The sequence below is a fragment of the Neodiprion virginianus genome, chromosome 7 (assembly GCF_021901495.1).
Source record: "Neodiprion virginianus isolate iyNeoVirg1 chromosome 7, iyNeoVirg1.1, whole genome shotgun sequence".
Taxonomy (NCBI): domain Eukaryota; kingdom Metazoa; phylum Arthropoda; class Insecta; order Hymenoptera; family Diprionidae; genus Neodiprion; species Neodiprion virginianus.
In genome coordinates this window covers 3934241-3948942 of record NC_060883.1, presented here as the reverse complement: position 1 = coordinate 3948942, position 14702 = coordinate 3934241, and the positions used below count along the sequence as shown (strand labels likewise).

The following is a 14702-nucleotide window of genomic DNA, read 5'->3' as shown; positions in this document are numbered from 1 at the left end:
TTACAGACATTCTTACAGTTGTGCTCGAAGAGGAAGAACACTTTATATATTCACATAATTTATTAGACGCTGAGAAAAATTTCAGTTGTTACGGTAACTAAAAATTTCTTTCATTGCACGTAACCCAATGTACATATTATGATTAAACAATATCGTATTTAACGCGAGAATATTACGTTATAACCCGAAGAAAATGAAACCGATATATTAGACGATTTTGATGAATCTGTTATTTTTCCAAGAAACGAATGAATAAATAATAATTACAGAATCGATAACGCGTGTGGAAAAAATTCTGAATTCCTTTAAAAAACCTAGTTCAATTCTTTTCGAAATACTGGGTCTGAACCAAAATGTTTTGACCGAAACTTATCATTTCCATTCCCATGTCCGCGCGCGCTTTCCACCCCGTCTGATACCCGGAATCTCTACCGATACCGGCAAGCCGCGGTAAGTTTAGACTCGATCGTCGTTAATCGTCAAAGATGGCGCTGATCGTTGGACGAATAGCGACAAATAACCGGGAATCGACGTTCGGACTCTCAGTCCGATCGAGTTTATAGTACCGATAACATCGCCGCGGATCGTCTCAGGTATACATTCACACTTTTCCCATCCTCTCAGTTGAGTCTCTGTTTATATACGCTCCAATTATAAACACCAATTTCACGCCACTGATCGTACACCTACACCTCGTACGCTCTTGTCGCGACTTTATTAATTAATTAACTACTTAACAAGGGGTTTTTATGCCTTGGCGGCTTTTCCCCGGCGAGTCAATAAATTGCAATAACTGTCTTGGCTGAATCAGGTGTTTTATTACTTTATTTCTTTCCATTTCTCATTCGCAAATCCTCGTTTTTTTTTTTTTTTTTCTTACTACAGAATCACGGAAGCCCTCCATGTTGGAAAGTTTTCCGACTCTGCAAAATCTTGTGTCTCGAGATTCTCGTTGCTTTGTTATTTTCTTTGAAATAAAATAAATAAATAAATAAATAGAACAACGGTTGGAAAAAAAAAAGAACCGAAAACGTAAACGGAATTTTATTTCTGTTCGGTTTTCACCGGCCTACCTTGCCTGCCTGCTTAATCTGAATAATTGAATAGAAGTTGTCGCCTCCCGTTTGAACCTAATGCGATACTGTGTGCAGCTTTATACCGAACTTGGCTTTGTCGCCCGCACGCTTTTGTTCGTTCATTATTTTAAGCAGGGGAACCCTCGGCTCGCTAAGTGGCCCAAAGAGCTGAAGCGAATTTTCGGAATACGCGGAGGGAAATACGAATTTGCACTAACCTCGGCGATATCAACTGAATTATTATTATTATTATTATTATTATTTTCTTTCTTTTCGTCGAGAATTACTTTATCAAAATTTTCCATACGATCGTCATTACCATACTTATAGAATTCACGTTACACTGTGAAAAGTTGAAAAATTTCACGCAATTTTAGGAGAAACATTTGTGCGTGTAGTGGTTTTTTTTTTTTTTTTATTCATTGTAAAAAACGCAGTTCTTTCGTCGATTTTGTTTTATTTTTTTTTTTTTTTTTCTAAACGAATGCCGTAATGATTTTTATCGAACCGAGGATTGTTTTATTGTCAATAATATTACAGATTCTATGCACTAAAAAATAGCTAAAGTGATAAGTTTGTTTATCAAATTTGTTTGAATAGAGTTTTGAAAGTGTTTTAAAAAAAAAAGAGAACTGTCGTATCTTTTCGATCTCTTTTCCTTTTATCTTAAGTCTTTTTGTGCACGGATGCACGAATCTGAATGAATTATGATCGTTGTGAGATGACTGCAGAAGCGAAATTGAAACTAATGGAATTAATTGGAAGCAAATATTGGGACACTCTGGGTTCAAACGCGTCGGTATCTATGAATTTGTGTGCATTCAAGTTACAAAGCTCCAGCAGCGGTACAGAGTGTATGCATAACGTGTGACCCGGGGCAAAATCCAACCGGAAGTACGCTAATAAACCGTATTTTCAGCCCACGGGATGGCAAACTCTACGGGAAAATCAAACCTTGTGCGTGTGTCTGTGAATATGACTGTAATCTGATGGAAATAACAATGCAATAATTTTGTTAACAAAATTAAATTCTTATATAGGTTTTTAATTGTGCAGATATGCCAAATTTCGCGATAATTTGTGAATCTTTTTTCTTTTCAGTCTGTTGAAATGTAATATAAATGATTCTAAGTAAACTAGAATTTTATTTCAGTCGTCGTATTAAAGGTCGGCGAAAAAAATTCTTACCTTAGTCCACGAATCGATTATTAATCGCATATTTTTCTTTCGAATTTCTGATGAAATGTTTTTATACTCTGTCTACTCGAGTTCTTGAAAATTGAATCACACGGTATTTTTAACCGACCGAAAATTATTCAGATCATTATTATTATCTTTTTTCGAATTGTCACAAGGTTTTATTTTTCTAAATGGAGAATAATTTCAAACGAATTTGAACTTTGAATTGATTTATCCTTTCATAATTCAAATATTTCGTATAGAAATTCAGGTTTCATTTGGTTAATAAATATTTTCAGTTTCACTTCTACAAGACGTGATGTCAGTCATAATTTTCAGCGTCGTTGAAATTTCGAAGTATCGATTCTGCGCAACCGATAAATTGAGGAAAAAAAATCACGTAAGTGTGTTAAAATAAATTATAACCGTGAGTTCTTCTTTCCGAGTGACCGATAATAAGGCGGCGAGTATTAGCATCGAAATCGGAACTTATACGTGGATATGGGTATACGGAACTCGGAGAATATTGCCTGGATCCAAATAGCGGATATACGAAGCATCGCGCTTGGCAGGCACTCGCCTTCGGAATCTGCATAATATTCCTACGAGGAATTTAATTTTTCAATCTGAACGTACTCGACTCGATATGCGCATACACGTGCATAAATATACGTATCGTACCTCGGCCAGGTATTGGAAATGTTTTTAAAATTCTTCTTCACCTTCAATTATTGACCAAGCAAATAATCCGAGGCTCTGCGTCTGCAGCTTCGGTGCCGTTTTGCCTTTTTTACTTCAAATTTTGAATCCTTATATCGTTCGATCAGACACTTGAGTTTTCAACAGATTTAACGTTTTTTCAAACCCGTTATTGAGTTTCGTGAGAAAGAAGCTTAAAAATTATTTGCTTTGGAAGGTTACATTTTTCAAAACTGCTTTATCAATTCTAGAGAAAATTGCGAATATTTACTACACCATTTCTGATTTTGTATAAAGAAATTTTCCGTAATTTTCCCAACTCCCAAACAGTACCATAAATTTTTTTTAGATTTTATATTCAACTGATCAATTATTTATAAATATTGAGAGTGATTTCGAAAAGCACCTGTTTCAATATTCTGAGAAACTATATTTTCTATTACAAATATTTCAAAAGCGTGACGGACCGAGTTTTTTCCATTTCTTTTTCGGCACTTTCAATTTTTTTGATCAACTAACACATTGCTTGGACCATCTGCAGAGTTCCAAAAAAATCTCAAAACTTCTTTTCTATTTTTCTATTTTTTTAGCACATTCAGCTTTTTTTTTTCTCACAACCTCATAACGAAATTAGCCTAGAAATTTTCGAAGTGAAAGAACCGAGGTTTGAATAATTTATTAAAAAATTTCAAATAGTTTAAAGAACGCTTAGATTAACCAAAAAAATTAAAAGTCCCCATCATGGGCCCGGTTTTGAAATTTTTGGAAAGAGTAAATACAGTTTCTGAGAATACTTTGAGAATTAAAAAAAATTTCCTTTTGAAAATCACTATTAATATCGAGCGATAATATACGCAATGAATAAATAATCTCAAAAAATTCAGGACAATGTTTCAGAGCTGGAAGAATCGTAGAAAAATATCCAAAGGAAATGAAAAATGGTGAGGGCCAGACGTCGGTCGGTTTCGCATGGAATCCACCGTACATAATACGATCACTGCTCGAAATTAATGTCTCTTCTGCATTTCGCCTTATGATAAAATGAATCGTTCTTGTTAGCGTTGGATTAGAGCTGAGTAGATGCGGCAACGTGATTGAAAAGCTTTAAGCTCCGAAAGAAGTTGAGAACGTCGTTTTGCCGGTTGCCTGCCTAAAATATGCGGTAGTTTGGCCCGCCTGGACCACGTTGTAAAAGAAATTTTTATGGAAAATCAGGGAATAAATCGTCGATGATAAATCGAGCCATTATAACTTTTCTCCATTCCCTGCATACATTTATACGTATACATTTATATACATACACACATATATATATGTATAATGGAACACTCTAGTTGGATGTGAAAATTACTTTTTGCCACTGACAGCTCTCCGATGGAACGAAAACGAACAAATTGTCGATTTAATCCCGGTCTTCCATTTTTCCTCTACCTTTCAATTTTATCACCTTTGTCGTGAATTTTGCAAAATTTTTTACTCTATGTTATTAATTTTTTCCTATATATGCTGATTTTTTAAAACTAGAATTTGCAATTTGCTGTTTGACCTTTCTCTTAATTCCACCGTGATTCCAACACGTATTATTATTGTAATAAATTTATTAGATGCCACGAATATTTCACAGTCGGATCATTACAACGATTTCTACGAACTTAATATATCAGCATCATCATTGATTGAATATTTGTAGAACTGATTTGATCGTCGTTTCGTTCTCCTGGTTTCAATATTTTTTGTTCATGGTAAATTAGGGATTCGCAATATTCTCCATTGCTTCTATTTTTTATTACGATTTATTGAAGCTTCGGGTAATAATTCGTAGAAGATTGAAATTAACTAGCAAAATTTTTTCACCGTTTTGGCGATTTCGGAAATATTACGAAAAGCAACAAGTTTGGAAAAGAAGGAAAAATTTGTAGCGGTTGCGAACATCGTCGATGATAATTTTTTCTTCTTCTCGTTCTAGAATCCATATTGATTTCAAAAAATTGAAGTCAACTCTTGGGAAAACAAAAAAATTTATAATGGTTAGAAAAATTGTCGATGATAAATTTTATTTATTTGTTTTTTAAATTTAGAATCCGGTACAATGGTTTGGATATAATATGATTACGTTTGTTCCTCGCAATTCCGAGTAAAGAAATCTGCATAACATTAGTCTATTTTCAAACACTGATAAATTACCTCATAAACATGCAATATCCTACACTTGAAAGCTTGCAAGAAATTTCTTTGCGCAAGTTTACATACCGAAGATAAATTCCATCAGAATAAACAATCGAGAGGCTACAACGAAACTATCAAAAAGCAATAAACAGACGTGCTTTGTGTTCAGTTTCAACACCTAAGGCTGTGATCTCACAACACAAAATTGAGAAAATCCTTCATCACATTTTCAATGTAAACTAAACGATATATAAACTCAACACTTTCCGCTCCGGCAATATTTCTGAAAGTATCATAAATACGTTTTTAATGCCTTCGTAATTGGACTGGAAAAAAAAAAAAGAAAGAGGACAATTATCTCGATAATCGATTTCTTCATGTATACAATTCATTCCCATTTGTTACTTTAATTTTTCACCACGCAATTTACCGTCCGAAACAAATCCTTACTTTAATTCCGCTGTTTTCTTTCCTCGAGATTTTCAAATCATCGAAAAGATTTATCATAAATACCTTTCAGAACGAATATAAATCTCGATTTTAATTCTTTATTTTTCTAAATTCATTTTTTTTTTTTTTTTTGTATTTATTTATACCATCGGTACGTCCTCGAGGACGTTTATATTAATCCAAGACCGAGGAAACTTCCGGTCGAAACCGGACGCGACTCGACTCTTTCTCGAGGCTGTAAAAACCAAGGGCGGGGGAGGAGGAGGAGGTAATAAATCGAATCTCGCACTTGTACATCGACAGAAGTCGGGCTGAGTCTGAGGAAAGGGTTGATTTCGATGAAGATTATACGCCGTAGCCGCGTGAAAAAAATAAAAAAAAAAAACATGGAAGAAAAATAACGAACAAGAAGAGAACAAAGTTATGTAAATATGGCGCGTGCTAGAAGCAAACGAACGAAACGAACGAGGGAAGAAACGAAAGAGAACGAATCGAGCGAGGGTTAACGGCAGAGTTATTTTTACAGCGGTTTCGTTGAGAAACTCGCTTCCGTCAAGTCGCTATTTTGGTACCCAGATGTTGTTTTTTAACGACTTTTTTTCCCCCCCCCTTACCTACCCTTCCACTATTTTTCTTCTTTCTTTCAATTTTTTTTTTCTTGGTTTTTTTTTTGCTTTCTTTCCTCCCCCACCCTTTTTTTTCGTTTCTTTAATCCCGTTTTATTCTAATTTTTCCTTCAATTACATTACACCGGTAAACTCTTCTTCGGAAGGTTGTTCCGCAGCTTCAGAGTGTAGCAAGCAGCCCTTGATCTGATATATTTTATTCCTCCATTAGCGCAGCTGCAAGCAAACTCCTTGTTCTTCTGTCCCTTTTTATTCTCGTTCTCTTATTCCCTGATTATACACGTCGATTCGTGTTTCTTCACGAGTATTGGTATATACACCGATTCACTTGAGAAACCCGTCCGACGAATTGCAAACAAAATTCATTCCTCGCGCCGCTACGATTTTACGAACAAATTTTCACCCTCTTTTTCGCTACCATTTGTTCCCTCGATATTATTTCACCAATACTTGTTAAAGCCTTCCGGATATTCCGTAGGAAAATCTTTCTCGATGTATTGAATTTATCAATCGATTCGAGAAAGAAAAAAAAAAAACAAAACAACGATGATTCGTAAATTATTTATTTCGCTATTTTAGTTCAAGCGATAATTATTCACAATTTATTCGGTTTTGACGCGATTCGTTTCGTAATTCAAAGTCTCGACAATTTTTCAACGTGAAAAGAAAAAAAATTAAAAAATACTTTGACGCGTTAGGAAAATTAACAAAAGAAAAAAAGTAAACCAAGCCACGTGTTACGTCATGTTTAATTTATCAGTTTTTTCTATGGCGTGATGAGCCCTGATGGGCATTTTTGGCAGGAGTTCGAAATTGGCTCACGTCTAGTTACCAACGGAATATGTTACGTTTCATAGGGTGTTTTTTTTTTTTTTTTATATACGCTTGGTAAAAATTCTAAACTACGCTACGTGCTAAGAATACGCGTTTAACGAGCTATATGACATATATGGATACCTGTACCATCGGTATTTGACGTTATTTAAAATTAGCAAAGCTCATTCCGGATCAAGGCTTTGGGTGTGTCCCAAAAATCAATATTTATCATCCGGATATATAATTCTCACGATTCCCGCAGCTGCAGAAGAGTAAACAAAATCATGAACGGTAGAAATCTGTTATCTATATATCGATTCATCGTCATTATCATCGTCTAGTTTTGTTTTTTTTTTATTTTGGCGTGCCTGAATAGCTAGAAAAATGGGAAAACAGAATTGTTGAAAAGTTATGAATTTTTAAATATTCCAGAAAAAATTATTTTTATGTACGATGGTTGAAATATAGAAAAATAAAGTTGAGAAATGAGTTAGATTCAAAGTCGATGAAATGTATTGGCGAGTTTTGGAAAATTCGATATATTGGGATATTTTCATATTCAATTGAAAAGAATCGAAGGGAGTCGAGGAGGTGAAAACGTAGAAATATCAAAACATGGAAGAATGACGATATCGAATTATTTTAAATACCAAAATCTATTTTACTTGAAATTTTTCGATTCAAAAAAGTCGCAGTAGAGAAAATCGAACTGTATAGTTTACCGGAAGAATTTCACTCGATAAATTTTTGCGTTTTCAAAAATTTCATATTATGATTTTTCTATCTTCCGATTCTTGAGGTAGGATTGAAATTCTGATTTTGAAAACTTCCGAAAGCGCCAAATCCTGAATTTTTTAGTGGCAAAATTTGAAGTGAAGAAATTGAAGTTTCGAACGGTCCGAAACCCGACAAGTCAAAGTTCCGAAAGTGCAAAAATGAGAAGATTTAAAAATCTGAAACATCAAAATTTCTAATGATCTGAGATTTTTATTTTTCTCCGTCGTAACTTTACTTTTCGAAATTTTTCGCTATCGTAACTTTGAGCCCCGTCGGGTTTCCGGCCATTCGATAGTTGGTTGTTTCTCCAAAGTTTGATTTCTTCACTCCAAGTTTCGCCGCGAAATAATTCGAAATTAATCGCTTTCGGAACCTTTAAAATTCGGAACTTCGTCACACTTGAAATTTTAATTTTCACCCCGCCTCGTAGAATATTTCTCCCAATTTCAGTTTTCTGTCTCTCTCTCTCTCTCTCTTCTGTAACTTGGAACATTTTCCGAGGAAAGGAGTGAAAATGCGACTCTTTTCCGAACGGGAATTACAAAAAGCTCGCGAGCCTCAATCCCACGATTCTCAAACCTTATCCGGAATTCTCTCTCGACTCTGGGAGAAGAAAATCTAGTCTGTTAACGACTGAGTAGACAATAACCGAGATACGGTGCTGCAAGGCTGTCCCCTAGGAACAGGGAGCTAACTCCTTGACGTCCCTCCAGAGAAGCCCAGCTTTCTGACTCCGAGTCTATTACCTCGGACCCCGGGAATAATAGGACTTCCTGGAGTCCGGCCTGCGCGTGTCTTCCTCAAAGTTAATATAGACAAACTATATAATACAACCAGCTTCCCTGTTCCCTTGTCCACGCCTCCCACAAGACCGTGAAAAACATGTTGGGAAACTGAGAACGGAAATTTCTACAAACATCTTCGTGAAAAATGTTACAATCCAAGTCAAATTTTACAATATTTTATTTTCAGCTTCGTTTTTTTCAATTTTCAATTTCACTATCAAATTACATTGTTAATATATTACATTCCAAGTCAAATTTGAAAATATTTTATTTGCAGCTTCGTGGTTTCACTTCTTAATATTATTGTTAAATTATTACATTAAATTATTAAAATATTACATTCCAAGTCAAAGCTTACGATATTTTATTTTGAGCTTTATTTTTTCAATTTCTATTTTCACAATTCATAACAGCATAGTTCTTATTTCTCAGATTCGTTTTTGCAGTGTTAAATTCAAAAATTCAACCGTAATCATTTTTTAATTTTTTTCATCATTTTTTCGGTTTTTCATCATACAAATAATCAACGAATATTTTTTATTTGTTAGTTTCATTTTGACAGTTTTCAAGTAGGAAAATTCTCGAACGATTGTTTTTCATTTCTCACGTTCATTAACACAATTTTCCACTTCCAAATTCATCGACAAACATTTCTTATATCTTGGGCCCATTTTTGCAATTTTCAGTATCAAAATTCATCATCGGACAGTTGAAATTTCTCAATTCATTCCTCGAGTTTTCAATTACAATATTCTAAAAACAAATGAAAATAAAATTTAAAAAAAATAAATTAAAAAAAATCGCATAATTTTCAGATTTTTTCAGTCACTCGTTTCCGGGATGATATTGAAAGATCTTGGACCAGACAATGAACAAACTGAATAACTCAAATTAATCTCAAAACGTAAAATATTGAGTGAAATTAAGGAAAAAGTTATTTCGGATGAAAACATAATTGCAAGTATGAAAAATTAGCATGTATAAAATCATTTGTAACGTGAACAGGAATGTGACGCCAATTTTTGTCCCGTCGCAAAATATTTGACAAGTTTTTGAAGGCAGAATTTTTCTCGCGCGATAGAATTCTTACTAATTTTCCGTTCACCTCGTTGCGCTAAAACGCGGTTTTATCGAGTTTCGCGGGTTTGCAGTGAATCTCGGTCCTCCGGGTCAACCCTACGGATAATTTAATACAATAAACTTTACCCTTGCACAAATTCGACGAGGGACTAGTCAAGGAAGGCTCTACACGTCCCGCCGCTCGAATCGCCCTCGTATTTCACATTAGCCGTTCAAAATCGAACGCTGTTGTTGGTAGAAACCAACCCGGCCTCCTTACCCAAAAACCTCCCCTGCAAAGTGCCAAAAGGATCATCCGCGGACTTCGTCGATTACCCGAACCGAAAATCTTAAATCCACTGTAAACAGGGTGTCAGGTAAAATCATGCAAAGGACGAAAAAAGCTCCCGAAATTGCCGCCAGTTGCTGTGTAATAAAAAAAAATTTCCAATACACTTGGAAACGGTTTTTGGTGTACTTTTTATTACCGAGGATTGATGCTTGTGCCGAAAATTTCGGGGTTTTTTTTTTTTTTTTATCTCGACGCGGTAGAAAATAAAAGAATTATTGTTGTACAGGAACGAGGCTCGCCTGCACGTCTCCTGTCCCAGACATATTTTCAAAGGTGCAATGTCACGGCTGAAACATTAGTCAAATTTGTTAAGCTCGCCTCGGCTTCAGGGTATCAAGAGTGTTCATCTTTAGGGCAGAATTTCGTGATTGATAGCCTGGAGGTGTCAATAATAAACACGTTGCAGTAAAGCACAGCTGCAGCGCGTGGTTATGAAAAAACATTGTATAATGTTTGGTGGGGAGAATCAAATCGGATCAATTTATCAGAGTTCTATACGCGTGTTGTTTAATAGAAAAGAAAAACACGGAGAAATCAGGAAATTGTGAAAATAAGACCGGAAGTTTTAGTCTGTCGAAGAAACAAATTCGTACTTGAACAAAATACTACCGAACTTGAAGAAATATAATTTTTAAATTGCCCTTGACATTTTGTTTCGTACGCACCGCTTTATACATTCAATGTATATCATTACTTAATACCAAATCTTCGTTAATTTTTGTTTTTTTTCTTTTTGTATTTTTTTTTTAGTACAAAAAATCTCAGGTTGTTGTTTCTAAATTGATAGTCATACGGTAAGATTATAGTTACTAGGTAATATTGAAGATGTTGGTATTATTAGTGTGTGAAGAAATTTTCACTAATCAGCGGCATATTTTTTGGCAAGGATTACTAAGACAAAAAAATTTAATTTTCAGGCTATGATACTTGGAAAATTCAAGGAAATTCAGACTCCCAAAAAGCATACGAATCCTGTAAAGAGAAGGCTGAAGTGGAGGATGAAAAACAGCGAAAATCAGGGGTAAGTGAAAAGATTCACAAAGCACGGGCGGATTTTCACCCTCTGACACGTTTTATTATTCTACCTGATTTGAAAAAAGGAGGAACGAAAGAAAACAAAAAAAAAAAAAAAAAAAAAAAAAACAACAGAGAAACAAAAATGAAACGCAATAAAAGAAAAGCTATTACGAAACGAAAATCTCCGCTTCGGATCAAAGGCGGCACTGCAGATTTTTCTTTTGATCCGAAAATCCGACACCTCATCCCTTAATTTCTCACCCTCGTGTAGGCGAATCGTTGGGAACAATTCCCGCGGATCAATTCCCCCCCCCCCCCCCCCCCCTTTTTACGACTTCCCCTTTTAGAAAATAATTTCGTCGAATTTATCATCACGGGTTTGCAGTTCAATCTGGGTACAAGAATCTCATGCACTGATTTACCGTACAGAATAATTCGAAAGGTGTTAAATTTGATGCGAAATATTCGTTCTTGATGAACACAAGAAATAGATTTTTAAGTGCGGTTTAATTAACATCAATGAACATTTTGTATCAATCACTAATTATCTGGGGTGAGCCAGGATAATTTAGCTATTAGATTATCATTTGGTGAATTATTTTTAAATATTGGGAGTGATTTTGAAAATGACCTTTTTTTAAATTCTCGAAAAATTTTCGGAAACTGTATTATTTTTATGCCAAACATATCACAACTGTTCTAATTTTTTTTTTTTTTTCATCGCTTTTGATGTTTTTAACCATGTAAAAAAATTCTTCAAACTTCTATTTTTTATTTAGAATATGTTTAGTTACTGGTTTTATTTATTAAGTTGATGAAAAAAAGTTGAATGCACCAGAACAAAAACAGACAAAAGTCGTTCGATAATTGAATAGGTCTAGAAATGTCTGGAATAGAAGATACAGTTTTTTTTGAGAATTTTAAAAAACGTTCTTTTAAAAATCGCTCGAAACATTTAAATAAATAATTGAACAGTTGAATAAAAGAAAAACCTGAACAAAAAAGTCAGAGTACGGTTTCAGAGTTGAGACTATCGCAGAAGATTTATTAAACAAAATTAGAAATTTCGAGGATCAGCCGTTGGTCGGGTTCGCATGAAATTCCCCGTAAATTGTGGAAAAAAAAAACACTGCAAAAACGGAAAATAAAAATAATAAATAACTCAGGTTGTGAAATAATTCTAAACGAAACAATCGAGACTTTAATATTCTCTTTCCAAACACATCGATATCGGACACTTGGAAATATGCAACGAGACCATTTCTGCATACTTGACAATTTTTTTTTCTCCCCGAGTCCTCGGAAAAATTCTTTTCAAAGAAATAGGAAAGCGGAGGGGAATTTCTCGAGGGAATTGTTTCTTCCCCTGTTCCTTTTAGCCGTTGTGTCAACGAGGACATGGGGTAGGTCGGAGCTCAAGATCCGGAATATGGGTCAAACGTGTCCGGCGTGTTTACAATCGCCGGAGGCATCAGTCCCGAGCTTTTTTCTTTTTTTTTCTTTTTCTTTTTTCCCCCTCTTACTCTTTTAGATATCTACATACCCATGAAGTTGTCCGCGTCCGTGCGTTTCTGTGTAATCCACCTACCGCGTGGAGGCAGCTCAATTCTCGTTGAACCCGGTTCCCCGGGGCGTAAATAAACCCGGCTATAATTATTTCAGGGCATTGCAACGCTGGATGCAACTCCCGAGAGCTTTCTGATTTTAAAGGAGAGGGGGGGGGGGAGGGGGGGGGGGGGATTGTTGCGCAAAGCGCTGAAAAGAAAACGATTTTTAGCAACTTTTTCTCAAGAAATTGGATCATTCGTCTTTTTCAAATTTTTTTGGGTATTTTATTGTAACTTTGAACGAACGTAATACAGTTTTTTTTTTTTTTTTTGCCACGGATATTGCAATTTGAATACTCGATTTATAGCCGATGCTGAAAATTGATCGATTGTAACGATCAAATCGAAACAAGTATCAAAAGTGGTAATTTTTTTTTATCACTGTCTGTCACGTGGTGTTCACTTTCACAGAATTTCACCTACACTTAGATCGAACCTTGGGGATCATTAAAACGATATTCTAATAGAAATTATCTCGACGAATATTTCTTCACAATACAAAAAAATCAGTGGGAAGTAATGTGTAAACTTTGTTAATAATTTTCGACAATAAAAACACCTGGAGCTCAGCTTTAAAACGATTCTGTCGCCTTTAAGAACATCGAATAATCTACGTTAATCGGAACTGAAAGATTAGCAGGGAACGATTCAAACAACGAAAAGACTGAACTTCAACAAGATATGTGAAATTAAAGTGACGGAGTGTTTAAAAATTATTAAAGGAAAAGCTGCGAGACGATTCACATTCATAATTTTGTTTCTATAGACCTATTTAACAATAATTTATGTATGAACGATTGACTACATATTTTACCGGCTGTCGCTATCGGATATAAAGAAAAAACAAATAATGAAATAAAAAGAAATATTTACAATTTTCAAATTACACGGCGTAAAATATTTTTCTAATTTCTTTCGAATAAAACGTTTATTCTTTCACGATCAATAATTTAAAAAACGGTTTACCCTGATAAATGCAGTATAAAATTGTGAAAAAGATCAACACTCTCGTTGTACTTTTGAATGACAATTTTTCACAGCTCGTCGTAGTTTTTCCTTTACTTCTTTCTTTTCTCGGTTGTGTATGATATTCATTCCGGCATGATCCGGCGATAAAAGAGGCAGATGTATAATATATTCGCCAGTCTTGGGAACGTTGAAAGATGTTAATTCGAAGAGAAGAGATGCTTGATTCGAGTAGGCGGATGTGCAGCATCGCGTTGAAGCGAATTAATTCTTAATACCTCGCATAATTCCCACGTCTTAAGCCCTGCATCGGGGTGGTCTCGTCCCGATATCTCGGAATTTTTATGCCCCTCCTCGGCGTCGTTAATTAGGGCGTAGAAATAATTAAAATGTTGGCGGAAAAAATTACCTTCTCAGAATATACCGTCTCCGATTTCGGTATGTATTTACTTTTTTCTCTTATCTACACGATATATCTTTCCGTTCGTTTTTTCATACCCCGTCAGGCATAATTTGACCTGCAACTTTAAACCGTGTCTTAGTTACCATTAATTACGCGTATTTTAATCACCCGGGTAATTAACTTTTCATCGCAACCGAATTTCCTTTCATTTTTCCTGATTTAATTCTTCTACGTTTTTCGGGGATCGGAGAAGATGTTGACTATTTTTTTTTTTTTTTTTCTCAAAGTGACGTGTTTAAAAGTTGTAAGAAGAGGAAATAACACCGCGTCGTTGAATTAATTTTCAACTTGAGCTAGTTCATTTTTTGCTTAAAAAAAAAATAGGAGCTTTTAAAGTCGAATATTTTGTGATAAGTTTAATATTTTCGCTGCAAATTTCGAAAAAAAGTGAATTTTTACACGATTTCAACTTCAACCATGAATACATTTTGAAAGAGTTTAATTATCAAAAAATTATTGCAGAATTTATTTTTTGTATAGAATTGAATTCCCTACGAAAATACGTATCGAGCATTTGTTTACATTGTCTCGTTACTGAGCTACAAAATTCAGAAGTAACTGAAATTATTTTCTCGTGTTGATTAAATGTTAGATGAAAAATTGCTTTCAGGAACCACTGAATATAAGCGTTAAGGGCTAAAATTAAAACACAGGCATCTTATTT

General features: G+C 34.8%; 2 protein-coding genes across 11 annotated transcripts in view; one reads left to right on the top strand and one right to left on the bottom strand.

Annotated features, from left to right (window-relative positions):
* The window catches only part of LOC124308606 (uncharacterized), a 157035-nt gene that overhangs the window by 87865 nt on the left and 54468 nt on the right, over positions 1-14702 (top strand). For all 10 annotated transcript variants that reach the window (XR_006909044.1, XR_006909043.1, XR_006909036.1 and 7 more), the window contains one exon: positions 10903-11006. The gene's annotated coding sequence lies outside the window, so the exon portion shown is untranslated. The remainder of the gene's footprint in view (positions 1-10902; positions 11007-14702) is intronic.
* The window catches only part of LOC124308604 (B-cell receptor CD22), a 115889-nt gene that overhangs the window by 82099 nt on the left and 19088 nt on the right, over positions 1-14702 (bottom strand). The gene's annotated exons all lie outside the window — the stretch shown is intronic.